This window comes from Balaenoptera ricei, chromosome 1, assembly GCF_028023285.1.
Source record: "Balaenoptera ricei isolate mBalRic1 chromosome 1, mBalRic1.hap2, whole genome shotgun sequence".
Classification (NCBI taxonomy): Eukaryota; Metazoa; Chordata; class Mammalia; order Artiodactyla; family Balaenopteridae; genus Balaenoptera; species Balaenoptera ricei.
This window is the reverse complement of record NC_082639.1, coordinates 82,682,712-82,704,861: the sequence shown is the minus strand read 5'-3', so window position 1 is coordinate 82,704,861 and position 22,150 is coordinate 82,682,712. Positions and strand designations below refer to the sequence as shown.

Here is a 22,150-nt window from a genome sequence, read left to right as displayed (position 1 = left end):
GCCTGCTCTGCCACATGGCTCACAGTCTCAGGTTTTACGGTAGTGGGGTTGGTTTCTGCGTTGTCTCGGGCCAATCATTCTGCCTCAGGGTCCTTCCTGGTGGCACACGCATCACTCAGCCAAGATGGATTCCAGCGAGGAGGATTCTGGGAGGTTGGTAGGACCTATGGACTGGTGTCTCCTCTCTCCTTTTGACCTTTCCCAAATTATTCCGGTTGGTGGTAGCTTGTTACTTCCTCATTCCTTACCAGGACCTCCTGTCACAAGATAACTCATGCAAATGGTTACTGTGGTACCTGGCCAGGGTGGGCAGTTTCAGTCAGTGGTTCCCCCAACAAAAGCTCATTTCTATAAAGGAGGGGACAAGCAAAGCACTGGGGGACTTGGACAGGAAGTAGGAGAATGGGCAGCCTTCCCTGGAGAAGGTGGTAAAGGAGGGCTGAGAAGCCCTAACAGAGGAGTGGAGGAGCACTTGGAGGAAAGGCTGAGGTCTGGGGTGTTGTCTGTCTCTCGTGGGGCCCCAGAGGTCACCCTGGGGAAGGATGGGAGGGAATCCCAGGAGCAGAGGGAGAAGGGGTCAGCGGGAAGGACGGAGAAACAAGGCAGGGCTGAGGGTAAGGAGATGTGTCCTGAGGGGTTCACATTTCAGGTGGAGGCCAAGGGCAACAGGAACATGAGTCACCCCAGGACTAGCTGGCCCCAGATTCAAGATGAAATGCTGGGGGAGGGTTGTTCTCTTCCTAGAGGCGGGGGGGGGGGGGGGCATGAGAGGCCTGATGCCGCTGCAAGGATGGGAAGGGGCTACTGGGGCTGCCATAAGCCATTCCCGGGGCCGAAAGTGCTTTAGCAAAGTGCCTGTACCCAGGAGTACGTGTGTTGCTGACTGCATCCTCATTTCCTGAACAACTTAAATGCTAGGCAGTTACTTACAAGGGCTAAAGGAAGAGGCTCGGGTTTCTAATGACATTCTATCAACATGACTAATGCTGCCCTGGGACGCCTTTCCCCTCGGTTTGTGTGAGGCTCACTTTCTTTTTCATCCAGATTCCTCTCAAAGAGGGGTCTTCTCTGACCCCTATGCCCAAACAGCCCTTCATATCGCTTGCTAATTATCTTACCCTGTTTTATTTTCTTCATGCCACTTACGTCCGCCTGACACCTTCTATATTTGTTTAATAGTTAACTGTCATCTCCAATAGAATGTAAGCCCTCTGAGGTCAAGGGCTTTCTTTTGTTCTCTGCCCTCTTCCTCAGTGCTCAGAGCAGAGCTCAGTAAATATTTGTGAACACATGGATGGATGAATGGGGATGGTGAGCACAGGCAGCCTGGCCTTCTGGCCATACACAGGCCCTGAGGGATTTCATCTCCCAGTTAGAAGTTGTGGCCACTTTGTTGATTCTGTTAACCCCTGGGTAGTCTCTCCACACCCTGCCTCCTATACAAGAATGAATTGTCTGAAATTCAGTGCCCAAGCTGTCTCTCTCAAAGTTTTATACAATTAAATCTGACTGCTAGAAACTCAGCTGCTGGCTTTGACCACTCCTTCCCCCCATCTTGTCCTTCCCCCTTAACTACTTTATCTCATGTTGGCCAAGAGATATATTAGTGTCAGGAAATTGGGACCCTACCATGATCCGTTACCAAGACTTGTGGTTTTCAATAACTAAGACAGACACCCTCCTCTCCCCCAAGAGCCCAGGTTGTGGGGAGCACTGATAACACGTGATTCTATGGTAGCATAAGGACAACAGGGGAGGAGCTACCTTCAGAAAGGCTCCCCTTGAGGAATGATATCTGAATATTAAGCTGAGGGATGGATAGGAGTTAACTGAGCAAGGAAGGGTTGGGTAAAAGTGTGTCTCAGGGCAAGTCGCGGAGACTAGAAAAGTGGGGCCTGGTGGAGGAACCAGAAGGGCCAGGTGCCTAGAAACAGAGTAGGAGGTGGGAGCTGTGGGTAAAGCTAGAGCTGTGACAAGAGACAAGCAGATCGGAATCCCAGCTCCCACACTACTAGCTGTGTGACCCTGGGAAAGTTAATGATCCCATGGAAGGATCAGTTTCCTGATGAAAGAGAATAGTAGTCTCTAGGGTAGCTTTGAGGATGACGCAATATAGGTCAAATGCTTAACAAAGTGTCTGCCACACTAACTACTCATTGTATGTTGTGCTCTTGTGCTAACTAGTCGTGCACTAGTAGTGCACCAGCACATGGTGCGTGTTCAACAGACAGGGTCCTAGAGGTAGCAGTTCTCTCTCCAGCCACCCGACTCTTCACCACCAAGAAACCCATTCCTCTTGGTAGAGGCTCAGCCCTTTCCCCGGCCCCCGTTGGTAGCAGTTAACAGTGTATCCCTCCAGAAAAATAAGTGCCTTTACCCGCATGTATAGCTCTATACAGATCTGTTTTTCCATAATCTAGCACCTTTCAATTTTATGCCCATGTGATTGTATTATAACAGTTATTTTTAACCTTGCTTTTTTAGTATATAAAACTATTTATTTATTTATTTATTTCTGGCTGCGTTGGGTCTTCGTTGCTGCACGCAGGCTTTCTCTAGTTGTGGCGAGCGGGGGCTACTCTTCGTTCTGGTGCGCAGGCTTCTCATTGCAGTGGCTTCTCCTGTTGCAGAGCACAGGCTCTAGGCGCGTGCGCTCAGTAGTTGTGGCTCGCGGGCTCTAGGGCGCAGGCTCAGTAGTTGTGGGACGCAGGCTTAGTTGCTCCGAGGTATGTGGGATCTTCCCGGACCAGGGTTCAAACTCGTGTCCCCTGCATTGGCAGGCGGGTTCTTAACCACTGCACCACCAGGGAAGTCCTAACCTTGCTTTTTAAATTTAATTTATCTTAAAGGATGTGTCACAACAATACATTCAGATAGTTTTTATTCTTGTAAACATCTGCATAATCTTCCATTAGATGGATGTACCATAATTTAACTAGTCTTCTACCGATTGACATTTAGGTTATTTCCAGGTTTTCTTTTTTCTATTACAAATCAGGTGGCAATAAACATCCTTGAACATATACATGCTACATTTTTGTGACATGGTAAACTTATATAGGTGAAGTTGCTGGGCTTAAAGGGTGTTTGCATTTAAAACCTAGAGAGCTTCATGGCTCCATCCACTTTCAAGATGCTCAGAGGGAGCTGGGCTGCAGTGCTAGACACACAATCCTTTCTGAGTAGCGTCCAGCCAACCAAGATTGGAAGCTCAGATGTAATACCCTCTGTTTTTCTGCAAGATTACAGCAGTCTAGATTGAAAACTGTTCCTATGAACGGGTGTGTGTGGAGATATACATACATACATATATATAGATATAGATATAGATATAGATATAGATATAGATATAGATATATAGATATATACACACACACACACATATATAAAATACTAAATCCAAGAACTTTCACAGGCCAAATTGCATTCACAGATGCATTTTTGGGAAATGGGTACAAGAATCGGAAGAAGCATCTATTCTCTGTCTTGTTTTAGTAGTTGGAGGATGAATGTTCTTGAAACATGAGTACTGAAACAATGAAATGGAACTGGATGTGTGGCAGGGTTGCTGAGGAGAGCCTGGTGACACGGGGTGGGATGCTATGACTACAGAGGAGGATGTGTTTTCTTATGTAAATTTCTGACCCCCCCAATCAGGACGGAGGGATCACTAACCTCCCATAACTAGACTTTGCCAAGTTGTCAGCAGTACTATACCCGAAGAAAACCAGCCAGCCAGTAGAGGGAAGGCCCAAGAAATAAATATCTGTGATCTTATTGCCTCATCTCCATATAACATATAATTTTTGTGAGTTCTTCAGGGTGCTGTCAAATTGGTAAAATAACTTTATAAAAAGCACTATTCTATCTATATCCTGGCATAAAGTACTCTAAAATTTGCAGTTAAGGGAAAAAAGCAAGATGAATTAAAACATGTATAGTACGCTAAATTTATCTTAAAAAATATATGCAGTGCTTATTTTAAAAAAATAAGTGCAATAAGGTAAAAGAAAAGACATAAATATTGAAAGGAAGAAATAAAACTATTTGCATATAATATGATTGTGTACAAGGACATTTAGTCCTTTGCCTAAAGGAATCTCCAAATAAACTACTAGAACTAATAAGTAAATTTAGTCAAGTCAGAAGACAAAGGGTCAATATACCAAAACATCAAAAGGCCAATAAGCACATGAAAAAATACTGAACATCATTAGTCATCAAGAAAATACAAATAAAAATTACAGTAAGAAAATACTACCTACCCATCCTAATGGTTAAATTAAAAAGACAAAGTCGAATACCAAGTGCTAGCAAAGATGAGGCATAATAGGAACACTTATGCACTTCTGGTGGGAATATAAAATGGTACAACCATTTGGTAAATTGGTAGTTTCTAATAAATTTAAATATATACTTTCCTTGTAGCTAGTAGTGTGCTTCTAAATGTTTAACAATTGGCTTTGGGGGTAGAGGAGAAGGAAGTCCTGATTTATAGCATTTGCCTGTTTCTGTGGCATAAATATTTCCCCCTTGGCTGATTTCAAGCTACCAATGGGAAGTCACTGAAAGTAGAGTTGGGAAGAAATGCTCATAACCAGCCCCAGGCTGTACAAGCTGGCTCCAGACCACCACTGTCTATGACCCAGCAGTTCCACTTCCAAGTACACACCCAAGAGAAATGAATGCTTATATCCACAAAAAGATGACTTCTCTGAGAAAGTTCTTAGCGTCTTTATTCATAATAGACAAAAACTAGAAACAATCCAGACGACCACCAACCAATGAAAGGATAAACAAATCATGCTGTATTCGTGCAGTGGAATACTATTTTACAATTAAAAATAATGAAATACTAACACAACAGCATGGATAACTCTCTCACATGTTATATTAACTGAACCAGATACAAAAGAGGACACTCCTAATGGTTGGTTCTATTTATGTAAAAGTCAAGAATAAACAAAACTAATCTCTGGTGTAGAAATCAGAATAGTAGCTATTTCTGGGATAGGACTTGACTCTTGGAGTGGGGACAAGGTAACCTTCTGGGGCGATGGAAATATATTTTATCCTGATCCACTTGTACGGGTGTGTATTTGTCAAAATTCTCCAAGCTGTTCACTTATGTGTAAAGTCATCTCAGTAAAGTCCTTGTTGACATTAAAGAATAAAGACAGTAATTTTTGCCTCATTTTAAAAAACCAATAGAAGAATAAATCACAATTTTTAAATGGTTATCTATAGAGGGATGGAGGAAACTAGGAAGGGACAGGATTAAAAGCTAGATTCTGAATATACCTTGTTTTGTAGGTTTGATTTTGGACTCATGGGAATAATTTACATAAAAATTTAGACTAAATTAAATCAAAATTGAAAAAAGGCAATTCCCTAAAGTCAAAATAAAACAAAATGTTTTTAACTATATATTGAGTTGGTGGCCAACCACACAGAGGGGAATTATTTCAAGAGATTTTTAACACAGTAAATTGTAGTACATCCTAGTGGGAGAAATCCTAAGGCAAGAAGAACTCCAAAAAAAAGTCTTAAACTTTTCAATATTCATGTTGTTAGTAATAATATTGGTGTTATTATTCTGAAATTATTAGCTATGTATAAAATAAGCAAATAAGTAATTATGCTAATGTTAATAGAAACCAGGAATTTTACCATAAGAGACAGAGATGCAAATATAGAATTAAAAAATGTAGTAAACATTTTATAATCTTAAATTTGAATGGAAAATATTAGTATGAACTGTTGATACATTTTCTTATTTTGAAAACCTATTTCCTAGTTCTGTCCACTGAAAAGGCCTAGAAACAATGACCAGTCACACGGAATGTGTGAGTTTATAGTCTAGTGCCAGTTTATAGTCTCTTAATACTATTTCCCACTAAATGGAACCAGGGCTTCTTGGGGAAAAGGTTGGTTCTGGTCTGAGGCAGGAAATGCACATGATCAACCTGGAACATCACAACATACTTGAAATTCCTGGGGTCATGTCAAAGGGACTCAGGGCCAACTTGTCAAGGCTCTAACTAGCCACAAATGGGACAATTTAAACATGAATAACTGAAAAGAATTGAAACATGTGAATCGTGTTGAAAATTCACAAGTTTATAATCATGCTAAAAAAAAAAAATCCTAAAACCACTGTTGGATGATATTGGGAAACCAACTTAATTGTTCTGAAAACAGGCGAGTAAACCTGTTTTCTACCTTTGCCATATGAATTGAACTTCAGAGTAACCAAATAGTAGTGGAGGAGATGTTTCTTTTTATAGAAGTATTCCAGCTAATAATTAAGGAATGTCACCATTTGACAAGTCCTAAAAGAAATAATGATTCTAGGCAAAGATAAAAGTATTAGTTTCCTAGGGCTGCCATAACAAAGAACCACAAACTGGGTAGCTTAAAAAAGAAATTTAATGTCTCGCAGTCCTGGAGTCTAGAGTCTAAAATCAAGGTGTTGGCAGGAACATTCTTCCTCTGAAATTCTAGGAGAGGATCTGTTCTTTCCATTTCTAACTTCTGCTGTTTGTTGGTAAACCTTGGCATTCCCTGGCTTGTAGATACAACATTCCAATTCCTGCCTTTGTGGTCACATGAACATCTTCTCCCTGAGTCTGTCTGTGTTCAAATGTTTCTCCTCTAATAATGTCTGGATTAGGGTGGGTTTCATTTTAACCCAATTACATCTATGGGCATGAAGTTTAGGACTTCAACATATCTTTTTGGGGGGGATACAATTCAATCAATCATAATCATCAAGGGCAGCTAGGATCCCAGAAAGACACAGGACATTATCTACTATGGCCAAAGAATTAGACCCAAATCAAACCAAGTCTAGATCTAACTACCAATTTACAGAAAAAAGCAGGGGCTGAAGAGCACGCTAAAAAACTCCACAGGTATATAATCAGCAAAGTCCAGAATGTGGGAAATTCTACAGGACAAATGACCTGGTTTCCTCAACAAATAAACTGCAAGGAAAAAACAGAGAGAGAGAACATAGTATAGACATAGTAGACATAGCAACCAAATACCCTGTATAACTCTTGTTTGGAAATTTGAATACTTACTAGATATTTAATGATATAGAGGGATTATTGACAAATTTTAAAAACATATCTTTAAATGAGATTCTACTATATAACATGGGGAACTATATTCAATATCCTGTGATAAACTATAATGGAAAAGAATATGAAAAAGAATGTATATATATATGTGTGTGTGTGTGTGTGTGTGTGTGTGTGTGTAACTGAATCACTTTGCTGTACAGCAGACATTAACACAACATTGTAAATCAACTATATTTCAATAAAATAAATTTTTTAAAAATTTAAAAAATAAAAATAAAAACATATCTTAATGATATGGTGTTAATGTTTAAAAAAGAGAGCGTTCTTAACTTATAAGAATACATACCCTCAGATAAAATGACGTGATGTTTGGCAGGTGGCAGAAGAGTGGGAGATGGGTTAGGCGTGAAGCAGGATTAGCCATGTAAATTAATGAAGCTTGGTGTTGGGTACATGAGAGTTCACTATACTATTTACTTTATATGCTAAAATTTTCTGTCATATAAAGTTATAAAAATAAGATGTAGTATATTTAATTCAGTGTTTCTCAACTTGGAGCAGTATCAGAATCTGTTTTCTGAAGTCCTCTCCCTTCCCCAAACTCACTGAGATTTACTGTTCAATATTCTTTTCTAGGATATTGAGTTTCTCTTTTCACAGTCATCCCCTGCAGCTTGATTGATGATGGAGAAGTTTAGTTTTGTTTATTGGAGGCTCCTGTGTAGCTGAAAAAATACTTTTCATTAGACAAGAAAGGAATTTTTTTAAATTCCTTTATTTTAAAAGTAGTATGTGCATACACAAGGTAAAAAAGACAATCTAAAAAAGAGCCAAAAAGTAAGATCACTCCTCCTGCCCCAGTTCTACTCCTCAAGGTCTCCACTATTCCAAGTTTCTTGTGAATTGCTCTACACATTTTTTCTAAGCATGTACAAAATAAACGCAATTTGGACCTTACTGCAAGTACTATCTGATGTTTTTTTTTTCACTCTGCAGTACACATTAGAGACCTTAGCAGCAAAGATAGATCCTCCTCTTTTTTTTTTTTAATTGCACTATATGGAAATACCATCATTTATTTCAGTCCCCAGTCGGCAAGCATTTTTTCCCCAGTTATTTCCTCTTACAGATAATGTGGCAATGCACCTTCTTGTACACACAGAGAAAAGGAATTTTGTCGAAAAGCTGCATTTCTTAAGAAAACCCCTCCTTCATTCTTTTAGCTCGGGGCGGGAAGCACCCTGTGGTATGAAGCAATCACGCGGCAAAACCGTCTGGACCTGACCATATCACCTTGTGATTCCCCAGCCGCTGGGCTGCTGGAGGCTGGGAGGTCAGGACTGCACCCCGCTCCCAAGGAGGGGAGACGCCAGCACCCCCAGCTCTGTGGTTGAAAGCAGATGCCTCCTGAGTCCCCCATGTCTGATGCCCCATCGGCACCATGTCATTAGGTAAGTGCGCTGGCTTTGGAGGAGGCTGGGGCTGAGGCATGTTAAACTCAGACTCACCTGGATGCAGCAGTTGTTCAGTTGGTGGTATGTTTAAAGTTAAGACACTAAATTGCTAATGTGGCCACTGTCTCTGATGGCCAAGAGCAGTCAGTGATGTGTCCTCTCTGAAAGGCGGCATGCTGAGTGGGTGAGTGAAGTAAGCTTTTATTTTAGCTTATCCTTTAAAAAAAATTAAAAACTGTGGCTTGTGTTTAATCCTCTGGAAGTCCTCTGTGTCAGCGAGGCTTTTCTTTTCTGCTGTGTGGGACTTTATGTGGGCATCTCTTGCCAGATATCGGAATTTCCTGGCAAGGAAGAGAGGCAATTTGAGTAACCCGCACACAGACAAATACATTTCACTTCAACAAAGCTTTTCATGTGTCATCAAAGATGTGTGAGAAACCAGATAGAACGCTATAGAAAATGCTCTTTAAAAAACATGACGGCTTTAGTGAAGCTCTTGCTACCCGATCTCAAACCGGATAAGTTCAGGCCGCGGCTTCACTGAGGAGGGCTTTGATGACCACAGGGAAAGAGTTGGGGAGATGGTCATGGTCTCAGTTCAGGCTGTGGGGCTTCCTTTCCAGCTTGGACAGTAAGGACCAGGGCTCAGAGCAAAATGCATATGACTTGATTACTTGATTTATTTCTCCTCTTAAAACAATGCTTATGGTGCCTGTTATATGAAAAGTAGATAAAGATTTATTTACAGTCTCTCCCTGAAGAGTGTATTTTGGAGTTGCTCCTCATTGCTCTAAATTACCTTGGTGAAATTTGGCCAGTCCACAGTTATTCAAAGACAAGCATATGCTTATTGGGAAGGCATCAATAAAGTACTTGCTCATCTGACAAGTCTGATGTTTCCATAATGGCATTTGACTTCGGAACAGAGGATACTGGGAAAGCATTGCACTAGTGGAACTTGAGGTGGGGATTCAAGTGAGGAATGAGGTGATTGGTTATGGGGAAAGGGTTGAGTCTTGGGAAAGGATGGAGGTCCTATGAGTCTGCCAGAGGAGGTGCAGGATGAGCTGGTTAGAAGTAGAGGTCTGCTCTGTTTTAAAAAATATTTCAAGCATTAACATCAAGGAAAAGTAAACAAAGAGGAAAAGAGCTAATGAAGGTGTGGTGCTGGGTGGCAGATGGACTGACCTAGGATACGCTGGTCAGCCTGGGCACAGAGCCCTGCACACAGTCTGTGCCGATTCCCAGGACTGAGGGTCAGAGACTTTAATGAGCAGGGCCCAGGGGAAACCAGTCTCCAGGTTTCATGGGGCTATGGTGAGAAGTCGGTCGGAGACCCAGGGGATTAGGTCCTGAGAAGGAGCCTGATTCTCTAGGCATCCATCCAGGGAAGCTTTCTGTTTGCCGGCCCCCTGCCCCACTCCCCCTCCTCTGCAGGGGTGTCCCATTTCCCATCACCTGTCCAGTCTCTCTGAACAGCTTTTACGTTCTGAACTAGTTTAGATCCATAGAGAACCTTTTGTTAAGCATTCATTAGCTTGTAAGATTTTTTTTTTTTCACCCTATGAAATTCTTTCAAGCTTTTTGACATTGTCAAGTGCCTCGATGATTGGGTTTGAACAGCTGTGACCTTCAGCTGCCTGAAGACCTGTAATGCCATCCCTGCTGATTGTAGATTCTAACTCAGGGATTATTTTTGTCAACAAGAAGAAATACTGGAAAGGGGTATAGGGTCCCCCCTTCCTGACTTTGGGGTCTGTAAGCTAAGACCTGCTCTTCCAAGTAAGCTGCTGCTAGTCAATCTTGATTCTAGTTCCTCTAAACAGATCAATTTCCTAGAGAGGCAGAATAACAGGGTGACTGGTTTAGGGGTCAGGACACCTGGATTCAGCGTTGCTTCCACCACTGATTAGCCCACATGCCCTATGGCAAATCCTTCAGTATTTCCCCTTAAGTAAAAATGAAGGGGTTGAATCACGATGCACAAAGATTTCAATAACCTGAAAGGAGGGGCTGAAACTGATGAAATTAAATTTAAAACAATTGGTTGCCGAGATAGATGCTGGGAAAAAGCTAACATTGCTATTCCTACAGAGAAGGTTCAGTTGCCCCTCAATGTGAAACAAGAGTGAGCTGTGGCCACAAGTATAGCTCACAATTTCAGGCAGCATCCGTAGAATCTCAGCTGCCAGAATAAGGTTAGAGACCTGCTGTGCTCTGTTCTGATCTGGCAATGGAATCACCCGCCTCCAGCCTCACAGCTGCTTCCAATACTCTCTCCAATGTAGAGCGATTGTTCTTAAAAACCTAAATTTGATTGTGTCACTCTCCTGCTTACAAACCTTCAGTAGCTCCCTATTGCTCTCTGAATAGTCTTATGCAACGTCCTTCATGATCTGGCCCCTGTTGACCTCAAGCCTATCTCCTATCCTCCACTGACCCACAACCTTGACTCTAGTAGTTCCAAACCACAGGTAGCTCCCAGACCTGGTCCTCTCTCTCTCCCCTCTGGAGTGCAGTCTCCAGTACACACACAAACACCCCTCTACTTGTCAGCTTTCCCATCCTCTGGGCTTTCAGAGCCCCCTGGGTTCGCCCCTGTCATAGCACTTCCCGCACCATATTGCAGTTGCTTGCGAGTACTCCACTTTCCCATCCCAAGACAGTGAGCCCCTCAAGACAGAGACTATACTTTTTCTATGCATTCTCAGCATCTCCTATCCTCCTGGAAGACACTCAGTAAATATCTGTAGAATCAATGGAAGGCTAGGGGAACAACTGGCAAACCAAGTGAATTCAGAGAAGAGTAATAAATATGGTGAGGGCAGTGGAAATAAGGTTATGACAATTGAAGAAGCTGAAACGGTTTAGCCTGGAAAAGAGAGCACATCACAGCTCACCTTCGTTTCAAGGGCTGCCATGGGGCAGTGGGATATGATTTACTCTAGGCTCTCCAGGGGGCAGGGTTAGACTCTGGTGGGAGGGAGGCCGACATGGTACGATGTAAGAAGCAGCGATGGAGACCACTAGGGTGTGCTATGTCCGGGTACATGTGGCAGAAGAAGGATGCCTTGCTGACAAGGGATGGCTTCCTGGTGACCTAAAGAGCCTCCTGGCCCTGAAGGGCCCCAGCACTGTCTCAGGAGTGTGGTTAGAAGGATACTTGTGTTGGGTGAGGCATTCACCCCAATAATATCGAAGGTCCTGCAGAACATGGATTTTATGATCTGCAAGCTCTAAAAGTTCTAAAAGTCTGTGATTCTCTCATCTAGGCCAGAACACCACACAATTTACAAAACTGAACAGACATTCTAATTCCTGACTTCTCTTCTTTAGCAGCTTCAGCGTATTTTACCTATTCCAAATCCACCCATGATGCGTGGTCCACTTAGTTGTTCCACTGGGAAAGGAAATGGGTATATGGAAAAGTTATATAATCTGCCCTAGTTTTTGCAGGATACCAAGAGGCAGAATCTTAATAGGAAACAGAATACCCAAGTCTGAGTCATTAAAGCAAATAGCTTTTCCAGGTCCCCGATGACTTCATGAGCCAAGTTGGTCTAAGAAGTTTCATGTTTCTTACCATTTTGCCTTCATCCCATATCTGAAGTTCAAAAATATAGTCATGGCAGAGTGGCTGTGGGGAAGGGCTCTGGAACTAGATTGCCTGTGTAACCTCAGACAAATCATTTCCTCTTTCTGCGACTAACTCAGTTTCCTCATCTATAAAGTGGATATAATAATAGAACTAGCCTTACAGAGTTGTAAGGATAAAATGAGAATACAGAACATGGGTATATTAAGTACTTAATAAACATTACCTAGTGTTATTAGTACTGGTTGAGGACAGGACTTGGGAATAAAGACAATTGATTTCTCATTCCAGTGCTAAAGGCATAGAGCAGTGGTCTTCAGCTGTTCTCTGCACAGCCTCAGAAGTTCCTCAGAGCTTCTGCTGAGAGCCTGGGCTGGGTGAAAGGGACCAGAGATGACAGCCATTGGCAAAGAAGAACCAAATTGGGGGGGGCACCCAGCTGGTGCTCATCTGCTGCTGTCTGCTGTCCTAAGACAATTTGTTAATTCTCTAGAAAAATGAGGGTGTGGTGGGGTTTGCACACACAGCTCCATGTCCTTCCTCCCTCCCCAATAATTCCCTGCTTATGGGTAGTCTTCCCACAAAAGGGAGTTTGGATAACTTTTTGATAACCTTTGAATCATTAGTTTCTTTTTCTCTGAAGACAGGTAATTCATACCTTCTGATGTGTTCCCAGGGATGTTGCCAGTTTACATGCCAACCTATGTATAAAATACCTCCCCACCTGATGCCTGCCTGAGGGACACAGTCAGAAAGGGGCAACATAGTGGCAACGAATATGTCTTAGACTCTGAGCTCCCTCCTGGTGGAGTCACTGAAACTCCAAGCCCACTGAAGGCACAGCCCAGCTTTCACCTGACAGAGTCCCAGGGGCCTCATACAGTTTTTATTGACCATTCAAGTTTTCCCAAGGCTGGGATCAGAACCACACTCTACTCTGTAGGCGACCTGCATCAACCATCACCACCTCTGCTGGTGCTGGTACTGGTACTGCACCTCCTTTCTGGTACCCACCTGGGATGGGGCAGGCTCTCCCCCACCAAAGTCATAGCCCTTCTGTTAGATGCCTCAAAGGGCTCTCTTGCTATTCCAACTTAGAATCTTCTTTGCCAAAGACTTGGGATTGATTCCGAGTGGAGTCTGGGCTAAGGGTCAGTTAAGACACCTCCCAGTGTCTTGCTCAAAAGTCTTTTTTCTTTCTCATAAGCCTGGACAGTGTGATCCATCACTGTCCCAGGATAAAGTTCAATCTCCACCAGGGCCCTCCCCAGGGAAGAGATGAGGGGCACGCTGCCTCTGTTCTCTTTTTTGATGTCAGAGTTTAATCTGGCATCCTGCAGCTCAGCTACGTTCCCAGCACACTCATCAAATAACTCTCCTGGTGGCCTTTCAGGTGGACAGAGCTCCTGAAGGGACCCTGCCAACTGGGCTCCCTCTGGGACCCCCAATCTACAGATATGAATGTGCTTCAGGCTTTCAGCACCAGGGGAATTTTCCAAACCTGATAAGAATGTTATCAGGAAAGAATAAGAAATAATTTTCCTTTTCATAGATTCACAAAGCAGAAAAAACTCTTAATATTGATTTGGCCCATTCTGGCTCCAAGCAGCATTAGACTCAAACAATAAGTGTTTAAACTTAGAAAGAAAGAGAGAAAAACACCTCCTAGAGACTGAAATGCTAAAATGCCCCCTTATAGGTTGGAGGTTATTTCTCCCCTAATGGCCACACCAGTTCCTTTGTGGTACCACTTGAGCCCTTTGCCTGTTGTTCTGTCCTTAAGGGACATCAGAAGGAAGATGGTAGCCTGCCTTGGCTATCTCCCATCACTCAGAGGAATTCTCTCTGCCTGAGCTCTTATCCACCCATCACACACACACACTCTCTCTCTCTCTTGTTCATTCACTCACTCACACTCACACATCCCTACATACATTTCTAGCTCTAAACTGTAATCACCTGTGTCTGACTTGGTTCTTGGATGTGAAGGGGGAGCCTGGGTATGCAATACCATAAACGTATTTTCCCCAAGAGATGCTTATGCAGCAATCCAGACATTCTCATTGCTCTGCCTTTTAATTAGTTCAGGGAGTTGCAACCTCACAGTGTGGGTGTGCTTGCCAGCTGTGCTTTTCGGGAAGGTATCTGGTCTGCGCTCGTTCTGTTTCCTCCCTCGGTGTTAGGAAATTACAGAGCCGGCTTTCTTTGCTTGTCTTGGAAGTGTGTGCACTGACCTTACCCCACAGAGCCCCGGACACTCCAGGGCCTTTCTGAGCCAGTGCTTAAAGGCCCCTGGGGACCAGTGTGGTGACACTCAGATCTCAGGTCTTGCAGCCCTTTGTCCTTGAAGAGGGAGAGAGAGGATGGCCTTTGGGCTAAAAGGGATTGTTTTCATCTGTAACTGCTCGGTACCCTTGGGCAACCTACTGCACAACTGGGCCCCCAGGAGCCCAGAGGAGGGATTTTATGGCTCAAGGGAAACCTGCTTGTCTCCCATGCAGGGCCCCGTTCTGGAGGCTGCCAGATACCTTATCCCCATGAAAGGAGAGGCCCCAGAGAGCCCTTCTGGCCTTCCTTCCTCTGAGCTGCCCTATCTCTACCTCCCCATAGGGGTTCTGGGTTGGCTGTAGCTGAAATCAAATCTCTCATTGCTGCTGACTTTTTAGAGTAAACTTTTCTCCTCTACACAGCCCCCCCTTACTTTGTTTATGCGTCCTCCCTCTGGCTGCCCAGATCACACTTCAGCTCTATTTTAACTTCTCCACGTTCCAAGCTTCGGCACATCCCCCTCTTTCCCCTGGCGATGGGGTTTTTCCTGGCTTCTCCCCTAGATGTCTTCCGGCTCAGTCTGTGTGGCCAGGGCCTCTCTGATTTGCTGATTCGCTCCTATGGGCTGTGTATGTTTCTACACCACGCTTTTCAGCTGAAACCCACCAGGGTGAAATTTTCTTTCTTCACTTACGTCATGCTTTGGCATGGGTTCCTCTCTTAGTTTCCTTCTGTCTGCACATCTGCTTTTTGGTGGCTGTTCCCATCCCTCCTGCCTCTCTCACCTTTTGGGCAGGGGCCCCCTCTGCGGCACTTGGCTTCTCCAGAGACCCTCCTCTCTGCCGATAGGGTCACTCGTCACCGCCCCGGCTTTGACTCTGATGCTACAGCCTTGCAGGTAGCCGCCTGGCATGTTGATTGTCACTGAGTGTGACCTCAGCCAGTCCTGAAGGGTGCCAGCCCCATGACGTCCCTGTCTCTAGACTAAGGCAGAGCACAAATGAAGGGGCTCGGAGCTCCCTGATGAATGGCGTTTTCCACACCTAGAAATATGTACTTTTGTAACCTCTAATTTCAGAAGCGCTGCCTACTTGAAATGTTGTATTGGATGTTATATTTATTTTTTCAAAATAGCAGAGTAAATCAAACTTTATATGAATTTTTGTTCAGTTAATTTTATAAAGGAGTAATACATTTACATGGTTCAAACCTCAAAAAGTATAAACTCTTATACAACAAAAATTCTTTCTCCCAACCTCATTTTCCTTCTGCCCAGTTTCCACCCTGTGTGGGTAGGCACCGTGTGGATCTTCCTTAGTTCTTGATAGCTCTTGGTAGTCTTGTACCAGATTCAAAATCAGTTGAGTGCTCTGAAAACAACGATGTGCCAGCTGTTAGATAGGAAAGGAGGCCTCTCACTCTGTCACGCGTGAGCCATTTAGGATTGAGGTACCTGCCCCTCACTCGCCCCTGTGGCTATAAATTCTGTCCTAAGGTCTTTCTCTGTCTCTACAACATAGCCTTTGTTGTACTAGGAATTTTTATCTCAGCCATCTTTGTCTACGTGTCTTTGTTTCAATGTCTTGAAGCTCAAAGCAGATTCCATTACTTGGGAGCTTAGTGAATTGGCCCCAGTTAATCAGATAAGCACTAGAAAAACTCCCTGGAAACCTCCAACAGATAGACTTAGAAAGATCCAGCACAATCCGTTTATCACAGCAAGATTACAGCTGATACCCTCAAAATGGAGGAGACCCTGTGGTCCTCGAAACAACTTGAAGAGGGCTCTAAGGAGGAAACAGGTGTCAGGAGTGAAGTGTGGGCAGGCAGGTGTGCTCAGCCTCAGGCTGGTTACGCCCTGAAGCCAGGACTTTCTTTGGACAGAGCTTGGTGGCCCAGGCAGCAGGAGTGACCAGCATTCCTATAGTCAGAAAGAAAATTTGTCTGGGCAGATGAATCTTTGGAGAGTTCTGACTGCCCACCTCCTGGGCACTCTCACCTCTGAGTCTGGTAGGAAAGGCATCTGGCAGCCTGGTCATTATCAGCACCATCTCTGGAACTGCCCAGGACAGTCACCCTTCTATACACACACACACACATATACACACACAACACACACACTTAGTGCTACCTCATACATTTGTTCCAAATCTTCACTTCTCTGAAGTGCTTTCAGTTCACTGACTCAAGTGGTTCTGGATTGGTCTGGAGGGGTCACCACTGCAGTTTGATGGGCCAGCTGTGAAGCTAGAACCTCCCCTGAGTAAACTTTCTTTGTGTTTGACCTGCTGCCCCATACAGCTCTGAACTGGCACATTGAAAGATGCTCACTGGTTGATCACAGAGATGGCCCCAGGTACCACAAGATTCAGAATCACAAGAATGGGGGAGTTTGCTGTGGTCCCAGTGGGAAGTATTAACCTTCAGTCATAAACATGTGGAAACTGGCATTCTTATATGGTGTCTATGATTTATGTAGTGATACCATATTAAATATTTAGTTAACAAGAAAATGTCACTCCTGAGCCACACCCAGTGTCCCGTGGGATATTGCACTTTGCACCAGGGACAAATGAAGGGAAAGCAATTATTCACCTTGGGTAAACTACCTGGTCTTTAATTATGAGCTGGGAGGAAACACCTAAAACCCCTTTCCCTAGGAATATCCCCCAGGACGTCTGTTCTAGCTCATGCCTGACTGCAAGATTCTCCAGCCTCCGAGCAGGGACAGCCATCCTGGGAGCTGCTTGGCTTATGCGTGAGTTCCTGCTTGGATGGGAGATCTATACATGTGCCACAACTGGGAGGACACTTGCCCCAGAGGACTGGTAGATGGGACCTAGGGTTTGAGTCACAGAGGATGAGATTACAGAGTAAGGACTGGGTCTGTGGATCCAGAAGATCAGTGAGAGCTGCTGAGTGGGAGGTGCCTGTGACACACCTGAGTAAAGGGCCAGCGACATCCTTATTTGGGGACCATTATCACATGAAATAAGGAGAAGAGATGGGGCCCTGGAAGTGTGGGTGGGCTGAGAAGGTGAGAGGCTAAGGAGGATGTCCTCAGGTAAGAGCCCAGGATGTCTCTGGACAGAGCACAGATAGGGCAGTAGCGATGCATTACCTCTCAGGGGTAAGGCGTAACTGCTGTGGATGGGGTGTTCTGGGTGGAGGGCAGGGGCTGTGGTAGGTCACACCTGCTGTGGCAAGCAGGGGACAGGTGTCTGTCTGAAGGATGGGCATCAGCCTTCGTGGCCTAGTTGGTGTTCTCAGCCCTGCCCTCAGACTGCCAGAGGTGGGTGGTGAACAAGAGGAAATGAACGTGGACTTTCACTGGCACTTTCCGGATCCACACGTGAGCCATGAGTCAGTGATCAGGTGGATGGGTGGTTTGTGGTTCAAGGTACACTGCCCTTGCTGGGCAGAGTCATGGTGGGTGATAGAAGTGGGTGGAGCCTGTGGTGTGCCTGAGCCCGGAGCCTGCTCCTGCCAGCTGACTGCGTGCATCTCTTCCCAACTCCTCATTCAGCGATGTCATAGTCACAGCTTGAAATCGGCCATGGTTGGGGCACTTACACCATGGAGATCTGCAAATGCTACATATCAGGGCTTTCTTTTCCAGAGAGCCCATTGTTAAACATTTACCAGCACATCACTCAGGGGTGGAGTAAAGGGTACAGGTCGGCAAATGAAAAGGGATGAGTCTAAAATGAGGGACCTTGACTGCTGAGGAGTTTGGACTTTATTCTGAGAGCTGATGAGAGTCATTGAGGAGCCATATAATTCAGTACATTGCTCGAGAGGGTAGTGTTTGAAGTCTGTTTACCTAGGTTCAAATGCTTGCTCTACCACTTAATAGCTGTGTGACCTTGGGCAGATTACTTAACCTCTCTGAGCCTTATTTTCCTCACCTGTGAAATGGGAGAAATAATGCCTGCTTCATAGTTTATCGTGATATGTAGACGAGTTTTACATGTAGAGCACTTAGAACAGAGCCTGGCATGCAGCAAGCATTCAATAAATGTTAGATATTATAGAAGTGTTTAGACCATTCCATGACATGATCATATTTGTCATTTGGAATGAACACTGCAGCGAGCAGAATAGATTGAAGGGGAAAAGACAAAAGGCAGGAAGAGCAGGAAAGAGCAAGGGATGGTGAGAGCCTCAACTAGGCTGGAGAGAAGGGAATAGATCTGAGGGATCTTGAGGTGGGGTGGAGAGGGCTGGGAATGTGGTGCGGGGGGAAGGAGAGATGAAGGGAAGATCACAGCCAATGAGCAGAAGTGAGCGGCGAAGGCTTTGAGAGAGAGGTGGGTGTTGAAGGGATATCTCTTCGGAGAAGAGGGAGGAGGACATTATGGGTAGAAGAAGCCGTGTGAGAAGAGAGCAAGGGTTTTCCAGAGAGTGTTGCGGTTAATGGGTTTTCAATCAACACGTGTCATGTGAGTATTTAGATGTTTGATTGATGCGGCTGGAATGAAAAATGAAGAAAAACCAGTAGGCTTGAAAAATCAAAAATCCCTCGTAAGATTCCTACATCACTCCCAGCTCCACATGCTGCTTCCCCAGCACATAAGAAACCACCTGGTGACAGGTCCAGGCACCGTCCCTCACCTGGCCGGGGCAGGCAGCCTTCCAGCCCAGAGCTGCTCCTGCCCATCCTGGGTCTGATGGGGGTGGGGACCCTGCAATGGCCCTGATCAGTGTTGCTGAGGAAATTAGCCGAGCGCTGGAGGGTTAAAATCTCCCTCTCTTTCATGAAGGGGAGAGGGAGACAGAGATCTTTCCTGTTTACCCTACGGCCGGCCTTTGGGCGCCTTCCTGTTGTCCTAATGGTTCTTGGTTGGTGGCACAGGCCCTTCTAGACCATTGGGGCAGTATTTCACCCTTGTCACACTTGAAACACTGCTGCCAGAGTCTGGCTAACTGTGTCACAGGCTGCGGTTGCATCAGCCCACAGTCTGAGGTTGGTTGGGGAATAGTGACAAGCTGGTGTTGTATCCAATTCTGCATAGGAGTGTAGGGGAGAGGGGTAACAGGGTGCTGGCCGTTATACCGGCTGGGCCATGCAAGCCTGGAACCTTCACCCGCCTCCGCCAGCCACTCCCCCACTCAGCCTGGAGAAGGGTGGGCGGCGGCAGAGAGCAGGACTTCTCTCTCATTCCATTCCCCCACAGCCTCTCCCCAGCCGCCACCCCCTGTCCCTCCTCCCAAACGAGATGGAAAAACAAAGACGTGGCAATGATGTCAAGGGAGTGAACAGATAGCAGAGAACCAAACTGGACCTGATTAAGTGACTTGGAGAACTCAAGTTATTTGGAGAGAGAAGATAAATACGTATAAGAAATGTAAAAAGACAGGCAGACATCGCTCTTAGCTTTGGTCAGAATACTTCTCAGATATTCTCCTCCTGGGATCCCATGAGTCTGCCATGCTTTGCAAATGACATACACCAGGATGCTCAAAGCAGGGTGTTGGTTACCTGTTGCAATAACCTTTGGGAATCCAGCGGGGTGGTGTAGCTTTAGACCATCCCAGAACTAGCTCCCAGTTAGGGGCTTTTCTCAGACAAATTACTTGGCTGTGTTGGACCCACCTGGGCTTAAGGCAGGTCATTTGGACTCCATCCCCAAGACGGCAGCCAGTTCATCTTCTGCGGGCCAGGCCTGTCCAGCAGCTCCCAGCCAGTGCTTGTTCTTTTCCAGCCACGGGTGGGGCTCCCTGGAAACCCTCCTTCTCTCCTCTGGCCCTGCCTCCCGACAGGTCAGGTCCACTCCAAGGGGCTGACCTGGAGCAGTGGGAACTGGAGGCCCAGCTCATCCTCCTGTTTCTCTACATCCTAGCAGGCAACGCAGCCAGCCTTCCCTTCAGAACAGAGACCCTCGTTCTCCTGGCTGCCAGGAGTGTTGCCTGCTGATGGGGGCCAGCTGAGTCCCTCCCCAGGAATTGCCCTCACCCAAAAGGAGCTACTTTGCCCAAGGTTATATCCCCATCCCAGGAACAACTGCATCCAACGAGTGGACGAAGCAGAGGTGCACAGTCTTGGCCCTTTGAGGGCCGGCTCAGCCTCAGAGCTCCCTCTGGGATGGGCTGAGGCGTCTGTGCTGGCGGCCACTGCTCATCCTCGTGCGCGAGCCTTCTTCTCTCCCTCCTGACACTGTCGTTCCCGAGCGCGCTCCCCAGTAAACCGCTAGCGTGTAAATCTCTGTCCCAGAGTCTCTTCCCCTGGGGAAGCCAGCCCATGACACTTAGAGATACTGGACGGGAGGACTTTGGCGCTGAGGTCCAGTCAAGGGCGGTCTGCAGGGAGGCTGGGTGGTGGGAGAAGCAGTGTGGGGAGACCCTCTGTCAAGGAGGTTGGGAGGTTGGTGAAGGAATGACCCAGGGAAGAAGGAGTTAACTCTGAAGAATGCCCACCTTGCCCTCTGCAGCCCGTGGGGGATTGTCTGGCCCTGTTGAAGGAAAAGGAGAGGAAGAGAAGTACAGAGGGGTCCTGATGCTCTCTAGAGAGGCTCGGCTATTTGTCATACAGCTGGCTAAACACACACTGCAGAATCCATCTTACTCCTGGTTGCCTGGGCAAATGTACCTCACAAGGGCGTTACTTCCCTCCATCTGAAGTCAGCTGGGAAATTATGCAGTCAGTCTTACCATTAGCTAGCTCGACATGTGAGTGACATGCAAATGCAGACGATAAGAGGAAAAGATGAGAGGAGAGAAAGTGGGGGGGGGCTGCTGTATGGCCTGCTCCTCGGGAGAAGAGGGGGGCAGAAGGGAGGTCATCAGCCAGGCCTCGCCCCACTCGGCCTGGCTTCATCCCCCAGCCCCCGTGATGCGTGCTCCTTTTGGAAGATCACGGGATTTCCTCGGTCTGAACAGAAATCCCCTGACTGTGAAGGGAAACAGGAGCGAGGGTTTTCCTCTTTGCACCTCAGCAAGGGACCCAGAGGCCGGACGCACTCATCTGCCCGCCAGATCCAGAGCAGACCCCAGTCACAATGGCTCCCAGACCTGGAGGCTGAGCTGGAACCACAGCCGCTCACAGCGCGCCCCTCAGGTCCCCCGCCCCAAACCCAAAGAGCTCAGAACAGCTCAGTGTCTCCTGCTTGCATTCCGGGAAACTCTTGAAGCTCAGGGTGTACATTTTACAAGGCCAGGGACCCCATGTTGGAGGCTAACTTTTACATAGTGCCTGACACAGCAGCCATGGGAATGCAAGGGAACTGTCATAAAAGCCATGGGGTTTTCTGAGGGCTGTTGGTGCCGAAAAGCGTTCCAATCCTTTCCAGAGGCTGTACCTGGGCATTCCCCAGGGGGTGCTTAATGGAGGGGGGACAATGCGCACAGACACACATCTGTCCAAAGGATCTATTACCTCGTAGGAACTAACAGAGGCTCCTTCAGTTTCTGCTAGTGTTTTTGTTTAAAGATAATTTTTTCAATGTATTTTATAACAATTTCAGATGAAGTTGGAAAATAAGCACAGGATACTAACTTGCTTCACCAGCTTTTTTATCCAACCCCAAGATCCTCCAGGGAGAAGGAAAAGTCAGATGCAAAGTTTACAAGAACTTGTGTAACATAAAGTGGGTGACGGGCTCTCCAGGTTGGCCTCTGGGCTGGTTTCTAGCAAGCAGGGAAGGAAGGCTCTGTACTACTGTGAGGTAATAGAGTTGATTATTAGACCAGTGGCTGGTGTTGCAGAAATAGGGCGGAGGGGAGGGGGCTAAGAGTGAGCACCGCAA

The 22,150-nt window shown here is 45.8% G+C and overlaps 1 protein-coding gene across 1 annotated transcript in view; it reads left to right on the top strand.

The window, feature by feature from the left end:
* Positions 1-8,374: 8,374 nt before the first annotated feature.
* BCAR3 (BCAR3 adaptor protein, NSP family member) overlaps positions 8,375-22,150 on the top strand; it is a 202,069-nt gene continuing 188,293 nt past the window's right edge. Inside the window, exon 1 of the mRNA XM_059926475.1 lies at positions 8,375-8,539. The gene's annotated coding sequence lies outside the window, so the exon portion shown is untranslated. The remainder of the gene's footprint in view (positions 8,540-22,150) is intronic.